Source organism: Hetaerina americana, unplaced genomic scaffold (assembly GCF_022747635.1).
Source record: "Hetaerina americana unplaced genomic scaffold, ioHetAmer1.1.p SCAF_68, whole genome shotgun sequence".
Classification (NCBI taxonomy): Eukaryota; Metazoa; Arthropoda; class Insecta; order Odonata; family Calopterygidae; genus Hetaerina; species Hetaerina americana.
The window spans coordinates 1,391,124-1,414,094 of NW_027287294.1; the positions used below are offsets into that span (position 1 = coordinate 1,391,124).

At 40.7% G+C, this 22,971-nt stretch overlaps 1 protein-coding gene across 2 annotated transcripts in view; it reads right to left on the minus strand.

Annotated features, from left to right (window-relative positions):
• Positions 1-22,971, minus strand: part of LOC139696112 (uncharacterized) — a 1,156,921-nt gene that overhangs the window by 494,668 nt on the left and 639,282 nt on the right. The gene's annotated exons all lie outside the window — the stretch shown is intronic.

Below are 22,971 nucleotides of genomic sequence, written 5' to 3' on the forward strand. Positions count from 1 at the left end.
TCTATGGAAAATATTAAATTTTAATAATATTTTGTGGAAAATTACCTATTATTAATCAATCCACGAATGAAGTAAAGGCATATCAAGAAAAAACCTGTTGACTCGTATTCGAGAGAATATACGATAGTTTAACCTAACCAAAATAAATAAATTAACCAAAATAGATAAATTAAGTGTCATTTTAATTACATTACATTAATTTTGGTTTTAATTATTATTTTATAAATAATATAATATTGTCTTTCAATCAACGATCAACGAGACGGTTTGAGAAAGCTCCAAAATAGTCATTTTGTAAAAAAAAAACAACGTTCTTCTCAGACTAAATCATTGGTTAACCGACTATTCATAATCCTAAGTTTGCAAAATTCGACCTTCGGGCGTACAGATTGGCTCATTCAATGTATGCACAGCTGATTAAAAACTATTAACAAAATTCTTATTATGAAGTTTTCGTCCGAACATTGATTGACCGTCGAAAGTGATGGATAGGCTGTATGCATATATCCTTCGTCTTTCATCAGCATATGTGGAGAATACTTTCACCCTATGCAGCAAAAACATCATACTTATATTATGAGTCCAAGGCCTCGTGTTTTCTCTTCGTCAATGTACGCGACAAGAGTCATATCTTTGCAGAAATTGCATCCTTATCATATCCAGAACACGCCGCAGGCCACAAAACGCTTGACCAAATCCATCATTACATTTTTCTAATTTCTGACAACAAAAATAAGCTCATTCCACTGAATAACAGTGCATTGAACGAAGCTTTCCAAGATAACCAGACAATATCCACATGAATATTCTATAGAAAACAAGTTGCTCCAATTTTAGCGAGAGAGGAAAATATGAAACGGAAAACCGTCCACGCTGGGGAATGAACACAATATTATGCGCTTCGAAAAAAAACTAAAAGTTTATTTTAATAAACAAGGTGAACAATATCACATACTTATCACAAAACATGTCAAGAAGAGTCACATCAACAAATAGAGAAAGACGAAATATAAATATTCCATCGTTAAATATAAGTTTTAACAGGAAGGACCGATAGATGTCCTAGAAAATCCAATGAAGATAGTCAAAACCAAAGAATCGCATCGCTATGATGATTTTTGAGTCTTTTAGAGACGAAGAGGAATGGATTAGCTTCAACGTCTCAGAAAAATCCAGTTTTGAATTCCCTGTATTAAAACTAATACGCCATGTTTTGCCGTCATACATTAGGCCGAACCGTAACTTAACGCTGGGCGCGACATCAACAGGAGAGGGCGCAACGAACCCCGATGGGGGACACATCGACGCGGAGGGCACGGCAAGGCGTTGACACGTAGAGGGGAGGAGAAACCCTGGGGCGAAAACTTAGCTTCTAACCGAGGAGAGAGACTTGGAAGACACAAGGGGAGGAACTGAGAGACAATGGCAGCATGTTATGTGTGTGTGTGTGTATTTCTATATATATCCCTCCCCAGTCCACGCAGCGCCTGTTCCTCAGTGAGGCGGCTGCAAAGGCGTCTGACCCCAGTGGGGCGGACAGTAAGTGATGGTGTCAGGTTAAAAACACAATTGAGGAAGGCATCGAGAAACCACCTCAATTATCATTCCCAAGATTAACATGATGGACTATACAGAGATTTTGAGTCCTGGCAACTACGGGGCTCGGCCCAATCGGCCGTGTGTCGTGCCCGACAGCGGGGGAGGCAAGGCTTCCGCGGTCGTCATCCCACGAGACCCTTGCATGGGAAAACCGGCAGCAGCAGGACAGAAGACCAAATTAATTAGAATAGGAACGTGGAATGTTAGTAAAATAATGAGGACAGGGAAATTGGAGAATTTTAAGCGAGAGGGGTAATATAGACATTTAAGGTCTGTACGAGGTGAGATGGAAGGATGGCGGGGTTTACTGGAGTAATAATTATAGAATAATATACAGTGGCTGGGACCAGAGCCAACGAGGGGTTACCATAGTATTAAATAAAGAGATAGAAAGAAGCGTAGTAAACATAGAGCAAGCAACGGAGTATTACTAGCAGAGATAAAAGCGGAACCGACGAATTTGGTCATTGTTCAGGTGTACATGCCACCGAGCAACCATAAGGAAGAAGAGGTCGATAGGATATACGATCAGTTAGAGGACACCATCGATTGTGTCCTGCAGGGAAACATTTGATAGTGATGGGGGATTGGAATGCGTCGGTAGGCGAGGCAAGAGATGGTAATGAGGTGGGGGACTACGATTTAGGCACGAGGAATGACCGCGGGGAGAAAGCAATTGAGTTCTGCAGGAGACAGGGGTTCGTCATCAACAACACTTGGTTTAGATTCCACAAAAGGACGATGAAACCAACACTTGGTTTAGACACCACAAAAGGCGTAGGTATACATGGAAAATGCCAGGTGACTCAGAAAAGTATCAGTTAGATTATATTCTGGTTAGACACAGGTTTAGGAACAGTGTGATGAATTCGCACAGCTTACCGGGAGCGGATGCGGACTCTGACCACAATTTAGTTGTTATGAAATGCATATGAAATGGCGGGTCAGAAAATGGAATGTAGAAGCATTAAATGGGTTGAAAAGGAAGGAGTACAAACAGGCGGTAGAGAAAACCATGGAGGACGGTAAATAGCTAAGTACTATCGAATAAAAATGGGAAAGTATCAAGAAAAGGTTGTCTAAAGCCGCAAAAGACACTATTGGAAACGTCAACAGAAAAATGACCAGGAAACTGTGGATCACGGATGAGTTGATTACAAAGATGGATGAGAGGAGAAAATGGAAGAATGTAAATACAGAGTTAGGCAAACTGAAGTATAAAATATTAAACAATAAATTGAGGCGGGCAACAAATAAAGCAAAAGGAACTTGGTGGAAGAGGCAGTGCGAGGATATGGTAAGTCTGCAGAGGAAGGGTGGAATTGGTACGTTGTACAGCAAAGTTAAATCGTTATCGGGAAGTAAGAAAGGAAGAGCTATGGTAACAGTTAGAGATAAGGCGAGTAAGGTAATATTTGACGCAGGAAAGATCCAAGAGAGGTGGAAGGAATATGTAGAAGAACTGTATAGTAAAGAGCTTAGACCAACAAAGTTAGATATTGAAAAAGAATATGACGTAGAGGAAGACAGCTTAGGTCCAGGCATACTAGACAATGAGATAGAAAGGGCATTAAGGGAGATGAAACTAAAAAGGCCGTGGGGGTGGATAACATTCCCGCGGCACTACTGAAATGTTTAGGAAAATTTGGGAGGAAGAGGCTATATGGGCTGATTCGTAGTATCTATGAGGAAAGAATCTGGCCGGAAGACTTTCTGAAACCGGTGTTAGTTACTATTCCAAAAAAGGTATAGGCTACATCATGTGAGGACTACAGGATGATAAGTTTGATATCCCACGCAGCTAAAGTTGAACTCATAATCATCAACAAAAGGATGACGAGTAGTGCATATCTAGATTCACTTTCATGACTTTAAGGCCATTTTCTATTGATAACGACAGTTTATATTTCTCATTATTTTCTCCCGATTATTAGGTGTCCGATTTTAAATTTCTGGCGAATGATACCTCATCGCTAAGCTTTCCAGTTAAATGGAGGTGTAAAAAGCGCATAATACGAACGTTTCATTTGATCTAAATGAGGAATTTGGTGTTTTCGACCAAGCGGATTTCGACTCGAGGGTCAATATGAAAGAAAAAAGGAAAAATATGGCGGCTTCAAATTGGCGGACGAATTTTCAAAGTAATCTTCAAATTAAACCAAAAGCCCCTACTCTTACGTTATGTATTAATGAAGGATTCAGCCGTTGAGCCCACTGCCCTATATCCATTGCCACGTCGTTGCTTTGTTAGAATATTTACTATTGAAGGTATTTTTGCTTACCAACAATGTGGAATATTGACAGAATATAACAATGAACAGGTTTTAAGTGTGATTTACACAGGGAAAAGATTTTTTTGCTTCAATAATTAGTGATTAAAAAAAGGAATTTCCTTATCCTCTTTCTTTCTCAATATTTTCCCATCACTTCGAAGGACTCCATCCCAGTATTTAAAACACGTCCGAAATTTAGATAATTGAGACACCATGGCGGACGGTAGCCAAGAGATAGGGTGCAACTAGAAAGATGTAAAGGGTGTAACCTTGCAACACTTAGTCATGACAACCTCTCATGAAGAAAGACATGCGGGGTTGGCATTCTGGTCATTCGTGGTCGTTGCCGCGGCAGCGAGGCAAATGAAGAGAGTTTGTGGCGCGAGGATGGAAATCGATATCCCCATGACTCCGTATCAAGGGTCGTTATCACGCCACGGGTAGGTACAGCGCAACCGAGGTATCCGGCTGCGGGAAACGGAGTACCGTTCGCGAGACGCACGCGACCTCCAATGGAATTCAGGGGACCACTGATGAAAATCAGTCACATTCAGGATTCGAAACAGGACCGTCGAAGAAAATAAAAAAAAACAACTCGATGCGCGGTACGTGAAGTCCTGGAGTGTATATAAAATATATCAACAGTATTTCAATCCTAATATTGGTTTACTGGAGCCCCTCATTCTGTTCTATTCGGTGTTGATTCCTCTGAAGCATGAAGACTCGTATAATTATCCTTCAATACGTACCCTTTCGAAGAGGGGACAGCAAAAAAAGTGTTCAAGGTAAATCAGGATAGCAGGCTGAAAACTAATGCACTTCAGACAAAATAAACTTCAGAAGCACTCCTGATGGTATGTGGAAGTAACATTCCCCTCAACACGCATGCGCAGGTTTGAGGTCGTTTTATTCATCCAGTGAATTTTGAGAAGCGGAAGAATGGAGACGTGTTCTATAACTATGTTTACGCGAGTAAAACAGCGTGATGTTATCGAATTTTTAACTGCTGAAAAAGTGACTTCAACTGAGATTCATCGTCGTTTAAAGGCTGTTTGTGGTAACGATGCTGTTGGTAGGTCTACTGTAATCCGATGGGTAGTAAAGTTTCGTGGTTGTAAGCCTGGAAAAGTCATCATTATTGATGAAACACGCAGCGGACGTCCGATCACTGCCACAGACGATAAACATCGCAAACCCGTCGGAGATTTGATTCAAAATGACCGGCGAATCACTCAAAATCGTATCGCACACCATTTTGGTCGAGATTGTCGTGTTAAAAGCAGCCTGGCGCCAATAATCTTGCAACATGACTACGCTCGTCCACACACCTCGCGCGCAACTGGAGAGGCTCTGTGAAACATAATATTTGAATCGATTCCACACCCTCCTCATTCCCCTGATCTTACGCAATACGATGCTAATTTCTTTCCTGTATTAAAGAGACACCTCGAGGGTAATCATTACACTTCGGACGATGAGGTCACGACAGCTGTAAAGTCCTGGAGTCGGAAGAGTTTTTCAGTGCTGGAATGAGAAAACTTGTTACACGTTGGGAGAAATGTGTTAGCCTTAACGGTGTCTATGTTGAAAAAATAAATATATGATTTCGAAATTTATGAATTGTACTTTAATTTACTTTTTTCCCAATCTTGCAATTTGTTTTTGTTTGTGGTCTTCAAGCATGTGTGCATTAGTTTTCGGCCTACCCTCGTATATCAGAAAACATATTCCCGTTAGTTGATTTAATGCAGAATGCCATGACATAGCATACTTTTCAGCCTCTATTACATCCTAGCACTTAGTCATACATGATCTTCGATTGAAGAATCCCATAAGATTAAATTCAAGCACGAATTTTGTGCCAGGGAAACCTGACTTGGAATCTTACTTTGTAGCGCAGTCGAGTAGTAACAGTAGTAGTAGTATTTAGAGGAGGCAAACGACAGCTAAAGTCATGTGTGCCATTAGGGATGGATGGGAAAGGATGAAGGGTGGAGAGAAACCCGGCGTCGGATTTAGCCTACACATGTCGAATTGCTCTAAGGGGTCCGCAGTTTAACGTCCCATCCGACGGACGGCGTACTCACTCAAAGTGCTCAGCACAAAGCACCCCAAGCAGGGATCGAGATACCTCTGAAAAATGTTTGTAGAATTTGAGCCCAGATCCTCTCGGTGGGAAGCCAGTACGTTAGCCACCGCACCTTACCGATCCCATTAATACGAACGCTACATGAACTTTAATGAACTAAAAAAGTTCCTTAAGTAACATAACACTTAAGTCAGCCGACCGTGGAGGGAAAACCAATGCGTTCAAATCGTCATTCTCTAACAAAAACTTCATATAACAAATTCGTTATCCCATACCGTTACACAATTAAAGGATGGCGCATCAAAAACCCCTTGTGACACGTCGAAGAGAGAATATATTGCTCGTTGCCGCAAAGATCGAAACGTCGATTCTGTGGTCTTCGGGATTTCCCTTTTACGGACTATCGTCTGAAATACTTACTCCCTTAGAGTATATTTGCCGACATCCCGTTCCGATGGGTTGTTTTTATTTCTCCCCGTAAATGCGTTGATTTGAGAACGACTTCTGCTGAAGCGAATTTCGTACAGGCGATTCTTCTCAAAGGTTATGATAATTGATTTAAAAAACCATTAAGGTTTCTCCACTCATGATCTCATAAATTATTTACACTTGGTATAAATCCTCGTTCAGAATTGTCAGTTACTTACAACCCCTTTTACAATCCAGGAGAAAAACAAGCAAAAAGTGTCGATTTTTAACTCTTCATTTTAATGAAAATAATAAGCAGACGACCATTACACGGCATTTAATGCATCTGACGTATCTCTGCTTAGAAATACATTGCGGATGAAGAATTGCTGCTTCCAGGATCGCTCCCAGGGGTAATGTCCGTTTGCGTGTGGTTTAAGGAGTTGATTAAATCAGTTCTCATGAGTATTATTTAGATGAGGATCAAACGACGTAGAGCATGGAACATGGACGGAAAACTATTGTAGATATCACTTTATTACGGAAAATATCGTCTCATTACAATGGAGAATTCATCTTCACGAGTGACTATTTCAACAGGGAATTAGAAAATATTAAGATGTAAGCAAAACGAAGGTTGCGCGGTTTCCCAAAAAGGGAAAGACCAAATTAAACATAAAAATAGGAGGGTAAAAAATAGAGCAAGTGGAACGGTTTACGAATCTCGGAAGTGTTTTGGATCAACACGGTCAAAGTAGTAGGGACGTAAGGAGAAGAATTCCTCTACGCAAAGAGGCTTTCACAAGGAGGAGGGAGTTGATGACGGGGACGTTGAGTAACAATGTTAAGAAAAGACTCGTAAAAACTTTGATATGGAGCATAGCCTATGTACGGTGCGGAAACTTGGTCTTAGGAGCAGGAGGATAAACGTAGACTGGAGGCTTTTGAGATGTGGGTGTGGAGATGGATGGAGAAGGTGAAATGGACAGAGAAGAAAACAAATGAGGAAGTACTTGGTATGGTGGGCGAAGAGAGGGGATTGTTGGGAGAATTACAAGCGGAGCAATTTGATTGGCAATGATAGAATTTTGAGCAAGCAAGGAAGAGGCGGGAATAGTATAGGCATGTCGGACATCCCTATTGAAGGGAGGAAGGACGTGTGTGGAGCCGAAGAAGGGCTTGCAGTAATCTTGGATGTCAGGTTGTGTTTTGTTATTAGGGAGCTAAGGCAAAATGTCGCTGTACCATTTGAAAGCTTGTATCCATGCAAAATTCTACTTTAACCGGTGGATAAATATAAATAAACCACAATAATATGATGATGATGGTGTGGCCATAAGTGCTGTAACCAGGGGTACCAGACTAAACCATTTGTGAAATATACAAGTTCTCGAGTTCAATCCATGATTTCACAATTTTAAAGCCTGACACCACAGAGAAATTGGTGAGAGGATTTGAGTGGGGCCAAAATGGTCAGAAACGACGATTTTACGGGGTGAATGATGCTCGGTGACAACCTCACTCCTCCAAGACATTGCGTGACAACGCAACATGTCTTGGAAGGCGCAGTGACAGAAGCTGGCTAAAAATTTTTACTTTATTTTTACGGTTCCCTTCGAGTAAAGTAATGACTTCACGCATTTTATCACTCACACCTGCCAAGACGTTTGCACCCATCCCTTGAGCCAAGAGATTTCCCCACTCTTGACAAGGAGTGATTTCCAACGCTGATGTTGAAAGTGGTGTTCCGGATACCCAAATATTTCACCATGTTCACCATCCTTCCATTACTGGAAATGAGTCACCAAAAGAGGAGTACTTTTAAACTTGAAACAAAGTATTTTCTTTCGAGCACAGCAGAAATATGATGGAAAATATACCGTTAAAGTATTTGAAAAGTGAATTTACATTAAGTGAACTAAAAAAATTGAGGATGCTTTTACTTTTCGTCGGTCCTATCATTCGTTTTTATAACGACTTCCTAGATGAGTTTTGACTATGCGGAACAATTTCGTTTAAACCTAGCAGCAATTAACCTAGCTGGAGAAGAGACCAATAATTGTAGGGAAGCTATTTAAAAAAATGTAGGGTCAACATAATTATAGGCGACTTCACAAAAAAAAGACCACTGTCATTTAATTTACCGAATACCCTTTTGAAGATTACAGTTTAAAAGAGCACCACAATTTTGTGTAAAGGCGCAGATGAGGGAACAGAGGACCAACCCTCAAAACCAATGGTGCTAAGGTCTAATTCGCCATGGAGCGCTCAATTTTTTAAATGCAAGGCGGTGAGGGAGGAGATAATGAGGGAAACTCTTTTTTAACGCAAGATAAAAAATAGACGAAGTAAAAAAAAATACTTTGTCACGGCCGAGAAAGCATCCGAAGTGACGTCAGATGACACGGGTTTTGCCAATGGAGTAGTGTTCGACAATTTGAAGAATACTAGCAGACAGTGAGATTAAATAGCAACCCTGAATGGAACAATTATTTCATATTTCAATTTAATTTTGCAAACATGCGTGCTGTATCATTCGAACTGCTCCATTACGGGTTTGGAAACAACCAGAAAGGTCTGATTTTAGTTTATTCCATAAATTAACCAGTCATTTTTTTCGACCTGCTTATCCAGAAAGGGATAGGAAGTTCAAAGAAAGGGATAGGCAGGTCCGGTGCGCTTGGTTTGCCATTACAGTGCTAATATCATCCTCGGAACTAGGCTTGTCACTCAGTCCAACGGATCTTATCCTAAACACAATTGCGAAGAACATAGCGTGAACCAGTTTTAAAAAGTTTTGCGTATCATCCCGATAGTCCACTTTTTGTGAATATTCGGGCATAACCTAGTCTAAAACAAGTATCCGTTTTCCAAGGAGTCGCCAATTTTTTTCTTTTTTTTTAATCTAAAAAATTCTCATTGACTTTATTCTTACCATAATATGCTAGACAGTCATTTTAGGGATAGCTATTTTTTCCTTCGTTTGATTGCTATCTAATCGTTATTGCGGTCCTTTATCCACAAACTTAACACATATTATCCATTGCCTAAGATACGCAAAAGACGCTTGTCGTGACCAAATCGCTCAAAAATTACACATGAAATAATTTTTAAGCTACTATCAGAAATACGAAATAATTCAGCTAGAAATATGTTTCCGGGAGAAAAATTCAAGTTATAGAATTAACTTTTTCATAACATTAATACCTATTTAGAATCTTGATCAAACTTGGGAAAAAAATTCATTCGAACAAAAACTATTTACGATTTTTACTCTTTCTCTCGAGAAAAGTATCAATGAATACGGAATACTTCCAATGGTGAATGCCCAATCATGGAAGTTTAACTTTGAGCCTAACTCTCCTACATCAATGAATAGTTGGCAGGAATAAGTACGAGGGATTATGAAAGTGGACATCAGTACGCATGTAATCATTTTTAGTTTCATGACTCCAGAGCTTGTGTTCTACTCATTGAGTATGTCTTTAATTATTAATCTACTACGTATTCGATAGAATAATGTGCAATAGGCTCGCTTTCGCAAAGGGAATGCGTAGGTTTTCATAAAAAAATACATTAACCTTCGAGAGAGGCTGCCAACAACCAATTCACTCCGACCAATCCCACTTTTCCGATCAAGCATTTCATGCCGTTCCAGAAAAATGCGTATGTATCCAAAAGTATCATATCAACCACCGTGAGATATATGATAAGGTAGTCGTCCGAAGTTAATCAAGTGTCAATAAGTGAATCAGAGGGAATACTTGGTGTCGTTAATTTCCTACATTAACGACTCTCTGGCCATCCCATATGAAATACCGATTGATCGATCTAAGCAGTGGATAGAAACTGAAACTTGGTCGATTGAGAGTCAGTGCTTCCCAGGGCGAATGCGAGTTAAACTTGGCCCAGGAGAAACTTCACATGGGATAATTTTACTCATAGATTAACTTGCACTTCACATCCGTCTTGTGTTCTTAATATTGATTCCGAAAGTCAGTACAAATTACAAGAGATCACATCAGACAGGATGTTATACGCCGATAATGAAACGAGAGAATGAGTGGAATAATTTTGCGTAACCCATTTTATTAAGTTATTTGATAATTCACGACGCATTTCCATACTTGACCGCGCTGAACCACGTTAAATTAATTTAGCCCCGGATGATATTATAACCGGGAACAAATACGCGCCACGCATGGAATCAGAATAAGAGATCACTTCTGAACGCAAAATTTCAACCAGTTAATTGTGATCGTAAATCTGTCTCTGATGATTTAAGTTAAGCGAGTTTTGCTTGCAGTCTTACATATCAGTTCTCTGATGTTTAACATTTTCTGAATCAATGTAAACCGGTTTCTTTGTCCCATTGCAAAAATTCTTTACATTTTTGATTGGTGATTTTTTCCAAGAACGCTAAGGGATCAAAATAACAAAAATAGATCACGATAGGGGTGGAAAAAAGAATTTTTCGTTTTTAGACCAACGCTACCAAGTGTGCTCTTATAATTTTTATTTTGTTTTTTATTGCATTGATACATTCCCTGCAAGCCGCGGCCAGGGGGTATGGCAGCGGGTAAATACACACCAGAATAATTTTACCCAAACATGACCTTACTGCGGTCGAACAATGTTATCCCCTATATTTAGTGGAAAAATTACATCTTAAATCCATCTGTTCTACACTTAATCTCTCTAATTTTACCAACATGATCTCTCCTACCGTAGTGCGATGGGGGTAATAATTTCATCTTAACCTTAGTTCATTGTCCTTCTTGTTACTAGTTAGATACAGATTTGCATGTACCAGAAGTTATCATGTTCTAGATTATCTGAAGTATGAAACAAATTTAAGGTAGAAGGCTGTGATAGAGGGGTAAACTTTAGGCAAACGAGGAAACTCAAATAAAGTGCTCGTTAAAATTTTTAACAAATCTGACTGAGCTGCAATCTGTGATTAGGTTTTTACTGGAAAAAAATCATGAGCCAATTGAAATCCATAGGCAACTTTGTGAAGTGTATGCGGAGACGGAATAAGGAGTGAAGTGGGAGTGAGGCAGTGGTGGATTCATGTTTTAAAATGTTCACGAGGATGACCGCAGTGGTCGATCTAGCACTGTGGCGGATGATCTGACGGTGAGTGGAACAAAAAAATTTGTAAAAATCGCCAATTAAAGATTGCGGATCTCTCGCAAGACATGACTTGCAAAACGGCGTTTTGACAGTGAGGCGGAATTGCTTCGTGGTGTAAACAAGCGTTAAAAATTTAAGGCGGCAGATTTCTTAAGAGACGGAATTGAAAAGCTCGTGTATCGGTATGATCAGAGCCTTTATTCGAATGGCGGCTAAATACGAGGTCCATCCGATAAATAGGCGAACTGAGGCCATTAAAACTTTATTTTACAGTATTTAGTCTACATCGATGTTGTCCCCTGTTCAAAGTACTCTCCATTCGTTAGGCTATGCCCTTCTTATTCCATCTACTTTTCAACTGTTTATTAAAGCACCCTAGGGAGTAAGTCCTAATGGCAGTTAGGCTTATTAGTTTTCTCGTCGTTTCTTGCTTTATCGTATCTTTCACATCTTCCCAGTGACATCCTCATCACATTTTTACATTTTGGGAATAGGAAAAAAAGTCGCAGGGGGAGCGAGATCTGGCGAATAAGGAGAATTATAAGGGATCAAGATGATTTAATTTTTTGCCAGAAACTGGCGAACAATCAATCCTGAATGTGCGGGTGCATTGTCATGGTGAAGGATCCATCCATCATGATCGGTTAAAATAGTGTGCACCGTTGATTTTCCTATACTCAGTCCATAAGCTATCATCCGGACAGTTTTTTTAGCGATCGTTAGATACAAGGGACCGCACACGATCAATGTTGTCGTCAACACAGGTGGTTGAAGGTCGTCCCGTCTTGTATCATTCATGGCGTCTTGTCGGCTATCTTTAAAATTCTTAATCCACTTGAAAATGGATGCTTTCTTCAGAGCATTGTCACCGTAAACAGCTGTCAACATTGCAGTCATTTCTTGACAACTTTTAGCGCTCTCCACCTAAAAACTTGAAGACTATAGTTCGCGCCATGGCCGCCAGTTTGCACCAGTTCGCGTATTTATTTGCACAGAGCACGTAGAAAAATAGTTTAAGATTGTGCCTTTTTAAATTAATATAATAAAACTTTGTCTTGTCACCGGGTCTATATTTCATTTCAAAACTTAAATTACTTTCTGGACAGTGCTCGTATGATACCTGTGTTGCAGTGCTTCTTTTAGTAACACAAGGAATAGAGCGAATGATCGACGTGCATCCGTAGAGGGTGGGAAGGCAGTAGAAGAATTGGGGGCGTGGGGTTGAGGAATTGAGGAAGGGCACGGATGACCGACTTTGGAGCAAACATTTCACTCTTCGCCTCGAGAGAGCAAAGTCTCCCCTCACTTTGCGATGAGACCGAGGGGCACTTTCATCGGACTCTAACCAGTTCGCTCCCAACCGCGGGCGGGGCTACGGAAAGCTCCTTATCGGACTGATTTATGTGAGCGACTCTTTTCGAGGTCTCGCTTGACATTGACAATGCGCCTTAGTGATTAAGAGCGGCGAGGGAGAAAGAAAACTATCCGCGCTCCTCTCAAACCAACAAAGGAATGAGAGGCGGAAATGACCAAAAAATAAAATATTTATCCCATCCTCCTACTTTGGTCAGACGCACCCGTTAGTGTCTCTTCAACACGCTTTCGAATGGCTTGAGGACAAAAAAAAATTAAAACGGTAGAGTGAATTCCGTTGTATCGACGTTAATATAAATGCATCGGGAGCTCTTAATGCGATCTCTTTTCTTTTTAATTCACCAAGTTATCAAAATGGTGGCTTACACTGGCAGGTGTTCACCCTGCATCCGTGCACCATGCACCCGTTACATCCTGCGTCAAAAAAAACTACATGGTGTATATACTTATGAACTTAATTTACATGGACATGATATACAAAGGAGATTTTTACTACGGCCGCAAAGATCACGAGAGCAATGATTCGTCCTATTAGTACTATTATTTGTAGTCTACCGTTAGAGTTCAGGTTTAAGATGAGCAAAAACTGCACACAATCATTAGCCTTGTCCGACAAGACACAAACTGATACCCCACAACACAACAAGCCCCCCTTAATCTCCGTATCGGTCCTTCATTCCATCCAACATCCCTATCCTAGTCCTTGACTGCCCAGCGTTCTCCCCCCTATACCACGGTCTTTAAGAACTCATTCCCAATCAGCTTGCACTGTATTCATCTTTCCTGCCTCCTTTGGATTTTTCCCAACAAATCATCACTCCGACCCATTCATCATAGCCAGCAGTTCCTCGTTTGTTTGACTTTCTTTCCATATCACCTTTTAAATCCATCTCCACGCCCACATTTCAAAAGCATCTAACCTATGTCCTGCTGCAATGGCCATGTTTCCGCGCCGTAAATAACTACGCTCCATTTATTTATCTCATATCAAAAGACACCAGGTGGACAGTTATACACGTCAGAATAATTAAAAGACGAATTTATTCTTCGTAAATAAATCAGTCAACTTTTAGGTAAAAGAATAATTTCGAGATATCTCTAACTGATAGGGTGCACTGAGATGCGAGTGGAATGTGCACTTAATTCGCCAAAGAGGAAGTGGATGCAGGATACCAAACCCTTGAATAATATTTTTTTGATCAATTATGGAAAATTTTAGCGGATTGACAAATGAAATACACAAGAGATTTTCAAGAAATTTTAATGCTTTTACTTGGAACTTAGGACTTCAGTTGTTTCAACATTACACATTACACGAAATGTAGAAAAATATTTATCTCAAATCTGATGAAATCGGCAAAGATTAGAAATAAATTATGCACGTGCATGATATTCTAATTTCTGGACGGGCCTCGCAGATTAAAATAAACTGTAATTTGGATATGTTTAGCAATTCCTTCAATTAATTTGTAAATTAAGATTTCTACGGTATTTAATTTGCATATTTAATTTGTGTATGTAAAGTAAACCAAACTATAGTGTTCTCTACAACCAATATATTTGCTGCATCAACAGCAGTGGCCAAAAAAACATTAGAACTGAGTAGCGCGGTAATTAAAAGCAAAGCGAGTCATTTATTGGAAGGAGTAAAATCGTCCATTCAGAATTTATACCCGCTGAAATTAATAGGATCCACTTTTCGATGGAACAATTCCCTTTCTTCGCCATGGAATCAACTACGTGGACTCATAATAATCTTGATCTGAATTTTATTAAGTTCCTTATTAAGAATAATTAACTAAATACCTAAATTGTTTTCTGGAACGATGGAGTTAATCTACAATCTTTAGACACGTCCTTCGCACTGACCATTTTAAAATTCTCATTTGACCTATCACGGCGAAAGCTGTGCTCAAAATGATAACTAGATCGATATTGCCAGGACATATAATTTGTTAATGATTTAACAGTGAAATTGAATCAAAATAACTTGTATGATGAGTTACGGTAGGGGAAAACTGGAATGGTCCCATTAATCCACTAAACAACTCTTTTTTTTTGGCAAATAATCAAGTATGCAGGTAAATCATTGAAAAATTAATGCATTCAATTATATAACTTCAAATTATATACATTCCATATCATAATTTTTTAATGTATTCAAAGTATTTTAATTTTGATGAGGTGTTGGGTGGAATCAAAGAATCCGTTACGTTGGGCAGCGGTCTACGTACGAAGGAGAAAAATTTAAATTTCAAACAGTTCCAACAACTCGTTGTACATTCTTTTTTAAATCTTCCTTCAAGACATCAGGGTACACCCGTAATCCCTCGCCATTATTTTCACGACACCAGCGGGGATTATCCGTACTTTGGGAGCACTCAACGAGGAAGTGTGAAAGTATCTGATGGTCTCTCCCCCACATTCCACGACGAGTGCCCCCCTTCCCCTTTCTCACCCTTCAACCCTCTTCTCCCCCCCCCATACCGCGCCTGACGACGTCGAAGCTCCACCAAGCGGAATTAAGGCGGAAAACAAAGGCGTTGTGTCGGGTGGAAGCGAGGCGGTCGCATCATTAATGCCGGCAGGTTGGAGGCCTCTCTCGCACCCGCTAAGGGGTGAGTGGATATCCTCAGCGATGAATATGAAAGAATAAATAACGCGATTACTTTGATGATTGGGGGAAACAGGGCGTGCGGGGGGGAGATGGCTCTAAAAACCAAAACAGTTGCCGAGAGCGGGTGAGCAAAGTGGGAAGGTAGGTGCGAATCGGAAGTGCATTTCGCGACGATGCAGGAGCTACTAGCGTGGGGTTGATAGAGGTGAGGAGAATGGTTTACCCAATATTATCCCCGAGAAAAGCGTAGGCAAGGAAATGCCCCCTAAATAAAGGTGACGTTTCGACGGCACGACCGCCGTCATCGTATACATATTCATATATATATATATATATATATATATATATATATATATATATATATATATATATATGTATATATATATATACACACACATACACATATAATATATAAAAACACAAATGAAGATTTTTAGAATATAGAGACACAAAGAAAGGACACTCACAATTTGTTATTTGACGTTTCGACAGTTCGGCTGTCGTCTTCAGAATCTCCGAGCTGTCGAAACGTCAAATAACAAATTTTGAGTGTCCTTTCTTTGTGTCTCTATATTCTAAAAATCTTCATTTGTGTTTTTATATATTTGTGCGTCGCCGAAGAGCGTTCCATTTCGAAGATATTTGTATATATTTGTATATATATATATATATATATATATATATATATATATATATATTTATATTGATGTGTTTATGCTTATATATCGGGACGCGAGTTAAAACACCAGACACGGGAGGATTTTTGTCAGTAGCATCCCTATGCCCTATTTGTGTGAATGGTTTTATGTGAAGAGAGCACTTTAAGAGTACGCCGTCTGTCGGATGGGGCGTTAAGTAGTGTGACCCCTTGTTGTCTACCGTTATCAAAACAGGCTGATGCTCTGAGCAGTGTTTCTCACCACCCTTCTCCCATTCCCTTGAAATTCTACCCCCGCCAAATTAATATCCACCTCTCCCTAATGGCGCAAATGACCTCAACTATCGGTAGCTTCCCCTAATAGTAAATACTTCTACGGACATCGGCGAGATCGCCACATGCTAAGCCAGAGGTCACGGGTTTATATTCCCACATAGTTAGACTGTCCTTCCAACTATATATTGCGCAATTGTGACTTTCCTCATGTTATTTTCAGTTGCTTAATCCGCTGTAGAGATCACATTGGCTGCCTTCGGATTGGAGGCCAAATAAATGAATGTAAAAAAATGGGTTTTGGTTACAATGCAATTTGTCACATCGCAGTCTTCAGTTTTTTTCCCTTCACTCTTAATATCTTTTTCGCCACATACCTTCGTATGGCGTGTTCCCGGACCCTTTCCCCTTCATTCGCTGATTCAGTTATTTTTATCCTTTAGAGGGTGCGTTTCAAAAGTATTGCAATTGAATTTCCCGCGCCGCTCCTATTTGTTCGGAGTGGGATAGAACCACAGGAAGTAGGTGAAAGAGGGGTGGGGGGGGACGCTAAGCTTTGCCACGAAACTGGTCTTATAGAGTGACGTCATTTACGTACACCAATATCCATTTGACTGCCACGGATAAAGGGTTGGGCTTGCAAGAGGGAGGGGGAGAGTTGAAGGGGGGGGGGGGTAGTGGGAAGAGTGGAAGGTTATGGGGGGGGTGGGTTCACCCTTGAGTCGGTGAATGGAATAGTTATTAGGATCCGTGACTCAACCAAATAGGAGAGGGAGGACGGGGTGGGAGTGGAAGGAGGGCTTCGGTCTCGTGATCTCCTCCGAAGAGGGGAGAGAGATCACGTCATGGAGGGGCGTGGGAGGAGGAGAGAGTGGGGGGGCGGAATGGAAGCGGGTAGGGCAGGGGAGGGAGGTAATGCTATGTCGTACGAAGGGGATTCCTTTTTTCTTTTTTTTTAAAGGAGAAGCAAGGGAGAAAACGCTGACGAGTTGGGAACAACCAAAATAAAAAAGAAGAACAACGCTCGTCCGCATCCCACCCTCTCCTCCTCCCCCACACGACAACCCTTCATCCCCCACCCCCCCACTTCTCCTTAAACCTCCCTAAAAAGACCCTCTCCGTGACTTACCCTCCCTGGAACGAATTCAAAGCGTGGCAAAAGAGACTTGGAGAGAGTGTGCGTGGGAGAAAAGGAGAGGGGATGAGAGGGAAGAAGATGAGGAACGGTGGGAGAGAAAGGACAAGAGGAGTAGAGTTGCAAGAGAGAGAGAGAGAGAGAAACGTCTCTGAAATGCAATTAAGAGGAGAGCCGGTCGGAGAATAAAAATTAATGTTAATTCATGCGAGGGTAGAATTAGGCCCAAGGAGAAGATTTCCGTCGTCGTGTTCTCGGATTGACGACTATTCCTTTTGAACGCCACCAAGGAGGGGTTGCCAGAAAGGGAAGAGGGGTGTGGGGGGGAGGAGGGGGGGCGTTTGAGAGGGACCGACTGCAAGACGAAGAAACCGGAATAAGCATCTTTTTGTATCCACCCCCCACTCTCCCAAGACGCTAGCAATTACGAAATGATCCCTCGCCGATCGGCCTCCGGGTCGAGCGGTCTGAATGAAGGAAGCACGTCTTTGACGCCGGACACGACACAAACACGTCCGAACTCATCATTTCCGTAAGAGACATTTCCATCGTCTCATTATACGTACGCTACGATCTCCCTTCCCTCCACACACACAAAAAAAACCAATTTCCCACTTGAGCGTAGGACGCGACTCACGTGCCGTTCAAACTTCATCACGAAGAGATCCCTCCTTTCCTTTCTTTCTCCTCCTTCGCAGATAACGGGTAATGAAAAGCTTCCGTAATTTTAACCGCATACATCCAACATTACAACTTTCGAAGAAGATCAAGCAGGCCTACATGCCAAAAACCGATTTATCAATAAAAAACCCGAATACCATTGAAGGAATACAAAAAGAAAGGATCCCCCCGATTTCAATAGATCATGATTAGTGTCTAATGGCATTCCTTATCAGGATAAAAAAAGAAACTTAGTACTTCCACAGAATGATTTAATACTTCATCCGACCATGGATTCGATGCTGCCCATCATCATATCAGACGATGATGATGCGAAGCATTTGGACCATGGTCGTGTGAAGTATTAAATCTTTATGTGGAAGAGCAAAGTTTCTTTTTTAATCCTAATCATGAAGTATTTCCATAAAGTTGAGTCTGAAACTGTTATGTTGGGCATTTCTTCAACGTGTCATCTCCTAAGGGTGGAATATTAATTATGTATATACCAGTTAACTACTCTATTGTGTAAAAGTATTTTCAAGTCGGTTAAAGGGTGGATGCTTTGGAAACTTAGCAAGTTAAGTGGCGGACTTTTATGTTGGGCGTGTCAAGTTGGGTTGGGTGTTTTGGTACGCTGGTCTAAAGAGGTAGAGCGCTGATGAATTCTCCATTTTTATCAGGATCTGGCGGATATAATTTCGAGAGAGGTTTAAATGATGGTGGAATTGGTTGAAGGGTAACAAACAAACAATTCAAATTCTACATGTCTACTCGTTTAAGAATAGCTGGAATATAATTTTTACTTGGAGAAACTTTGTTAAAGGACTGGAAATTTTTGCCAGGCGTATTCAATTTGTCTTCAAGTGTGAATAAGGCATTTAATGATTGGATTCGGATTTTCTTTTTGATTTAAAATTACTTCCAAGAGGAGACGATTAAAAATTGGCAAAATACCAAGATCGTCGCGTAGTTTTAATTTATTGGATGCCATCTGGAACTTTTAATTGAAAGGAGGGTGTGGTTGTGTTGAGAGTGTGTGTAATTAAAAGAGGTATGAGTATAGTTCGAAGGGCGGTAGGCCAAGTGGGACTGGCGTAAATGACGCTATGACGGATGATTGAAGAGTAGAGGAGTTTCTTTAAGTTCAGTGATCAGGTTTCTTTCCCCCACAATGAGAGAGTAAGAGTCCACCTCATTATTTTCAATTTTCTGGTTAAGATAACTACTAAAGTGACGGGTATATTTTGTGGCTTACTGTCTAGGTTGATTGCCTAAAATTTTATGATGAATGTGGGAATGTGAGAATATAATCGTTATTAAGGGAGAGGAGGAGATAGCGGCGAGAGTATTTTTTGTTTTAAATATATATGTGTATATATATATATATATATATATATATATATATATATATATACATATATAGTTACAATTAAAATAGGAGGGCAAAAACTAGAGCAGGTAGAAGTTTACGTATCTCGGTAGTGTTTTGCACCAACAGGGTCAAAGTAATAAGGACGTAAGGAGAAGAATTGCGCTAGGCAAAGAGGCTTTCACAAGGAGGAGTGAGTTGATGACCGGGACGTTGAGTAAGGACATAAAGAAAAGACTCGTAAAAACTTTGATATGGAGCGTAGCTATGTACGGTGCGGAAACGTGGTCATTGAAGCAGGAGGATAGACGTAGACTGGAGGCTTTTGAAATGTGGGTATGGAGAATAATGGAGAAGGTGAAATGGACAGAGAAGAAAACAAACGAAGAAGTACTTGGTATGGTGGGCGAAGAGAGGGGTTTGTTGGGAGCAATCCTATGGAGACAGGAAAAGTGGCAGAAGGGGGTATTGACCGGCAGCGGGATGTTGAAGACTGTAATTGAGGGGAGAATGTTAGGCAAACGAGGAAAGGGCAGGAACAGGATAGGGATGTTGGACGAGATGAAGGGAGGAAGAAAGTACTCAGAGCTGAAGAGGGACCTGATGAAGAGTAGGATGTTGAGTTTGCTAGGGGCCACAAATTATTTAATTAGTAATTTTGTCCATCCAAAAACCTACCTTAACCGGTAGATTACCTAATAATAATAATATAGTTGCAATGCGGCAATTGTCCTGGCGGCAAAGGTCAAGTCTGTCCACGTTCGCTCTTACAATGCACATACAGGCACAAGATGTATATATATGAGACAAAATGCTCTCATATACAATGACACTTTCAGATTACCAACCGCACCTTTGCCATCGCACAAGGGCTAGCTTCACTCCATACTTACAGCGATCCGCCCATCGCCGCACTCCGTCCATAATCACGCACCCTTCAATTTCATATACCGTTCAAATTCCGCACCATTAACACATCATTCACTTTTGCAATACAACTTCTCACACCGTCTACATCACATGCAAACAATATTTTAATAAATACAGTAGTATGATAATCACTGATCAATGAAGTTTATCACCCTGGGGCTGCTTTACACTTATTCTTAAAACTCCTAAAATTTGACGGAAAGGGCTCAAAGAAACCTCCAGGCAGCTGGTTACATACAACAATAGATGTTTAAATAGGGTATTTTTTTCTTATTTGTTATTTGCGTTCTTATTTTTATTTCAAAACTGCGGTCGTTTTTTCCCTTAATGATTGTTATATTATCCCTTCATGAATGCTACATCAGTTTTGATACGAACATAACTGTAATAACATATGACGCTAAATCTTAATTTCTACAACTTCGTCCGCTAAATTCCATGCTCGCCCGTAAGCGACCTTGAGATTCGATCAGAACAAAGAGCGTCAGTGGTGAGAACTAATTCCCATAGGGTCACCAATCACGATGAAGCACGAGCGCCCTCTTTGGGATTGGAATTCAAGCTGGGAGGTCGAGGGAAAAAAAAGTCTAAATTAACTCCTCCATAGCGTGTCGAAAGGGGAGAGAGAGAGGTCTTAAGGCCCCTCACGGCATCACGTCAATAACGAGTTTGAATGAAGTCTGGGACTACTACTCCGAAAAGCACCCGGTGCCCCCTTAGCCAGGCGTGGCGGATGGGAGAATTCACCCATGGAACCGAACCACACACACACACACACACCGCGATGCTAATTGGCTGTTGCCGAGGTTCCACTCCGGTTGCGGAGGCGACACCATTCAAAATAAAAAAAGAGAAAAAGATACCCTCTCGCCCTAAATATGTACTCAACTATTTCCGTTCAATTCGGAATCGATAGCAACCCTGTTCCCAATCCCCGTTCCTATTGGCCGTACCCGACCGGATGGAAAAATTCCCAAGATTACTTCTTTAAAAAAAAACAAAATAAGGGGACTCTCCTCAAGAAGAGGGATGCAGAGAAGAAAAAAAATCACGATGTTAATATCGGGAGAGAGAGAGAGAGAGAAGGGAATTTAAATGTAAAATGAGAGAGAATGAATGGAAAAGGTGAAGTGATGGAAAAAAATGCACCCAATATGAACTAATGACTGAGAAGTCAATGGAAATATGCGTGTAAAGGGATCCCACCCCGATAAATATAAAAAAAAACAGAGCATAAATTCCTCAGCGGAATCCCAATAATCTGCCATCTTCCAACTCGGAAGGTGATGAGTTCGAATGATCCTCTGTACGTGAATGCAGTCACTGTCCTGTAATCGAGTTTTCTGATGGACCAAATGGATGAGAACTTCAAGTAGTGGTATTACAGGGTGCGGTGCTTAAATCCGGAAAAATTTAAATTTGGGTCTCCCGCCATCTCGTAGTTCCACTGGAGGTTGGAATTGTCGGTTTCTTGAAAGATAAAGGCATCTAGTAAACAGTCATAATAACCCCAAAATGGCCGAGATGTATAGGTACAAGTGCGGAGTACAATCGAAGAGCCACTATTATCGAAAGTGTTCGCATTGGGTGTTATATTTCGAATAATAGTTCGATTCTTCTGGTACCCCAGATTTATTTACGATATTGTGGCAGCGTATAATGCTTCGGAGAAGTCTGGGGAAGGTTTCGCTTGTCCGGTGAGGAAATCTCATTGGAGGAAACGCGTGATTTTCCGGATTTAAGCGCCGCACCCTATATACGATCATAAATGAAACGTTCATTCCATTGTCCAACATAATATATACTTACAAGCACGAAATTTAGTACTTAGCGCCCCGATAACGACGACTATATGTTGAATCAGGCCAGTCAACGAAGTGTCCCAAATCGCCTGGCGTTCAACAGTATTCTCGAAGGATTTCCTAAGATTATCCTTTTTCATTGAAATACGACGTATGTCACCATAGTACCTAAAATATCCCGATTTTTACTGCTACTGCATCATGGGTCGTGTTGCAGAATTGAAAAAATCAAGTGAATCCACTACACGACATACGAACTTTACCTTAAACCTGTAACCTGTCATTCGCCCTTTAAGCCAACAGACCGTATAGCATATCCTTATGCAACGATTAAGCAGATGACCTGAAGTAATAGTTACGCCATCTACATATAAACAATACTCCACAAGCCATCGCAATGGTGTATGGTGGGGGGTGTTACAGCACAAGCCTTCTACGCATGGACGTTTATTTTTAAATAAATAATGAATATTACAATCTACATCTACAAAACACACTAGCGATAACACAAATATATACTTGATTGCATCATACGCTAATGGATTTGTAAGATTAACTCTACATATTTAATATTTTAAATTGGTAAAATAGGTGTGGCTACGTCTTATTTTGCCGTGAATACGCATCGTGGGAATGTAAAACGGTTAG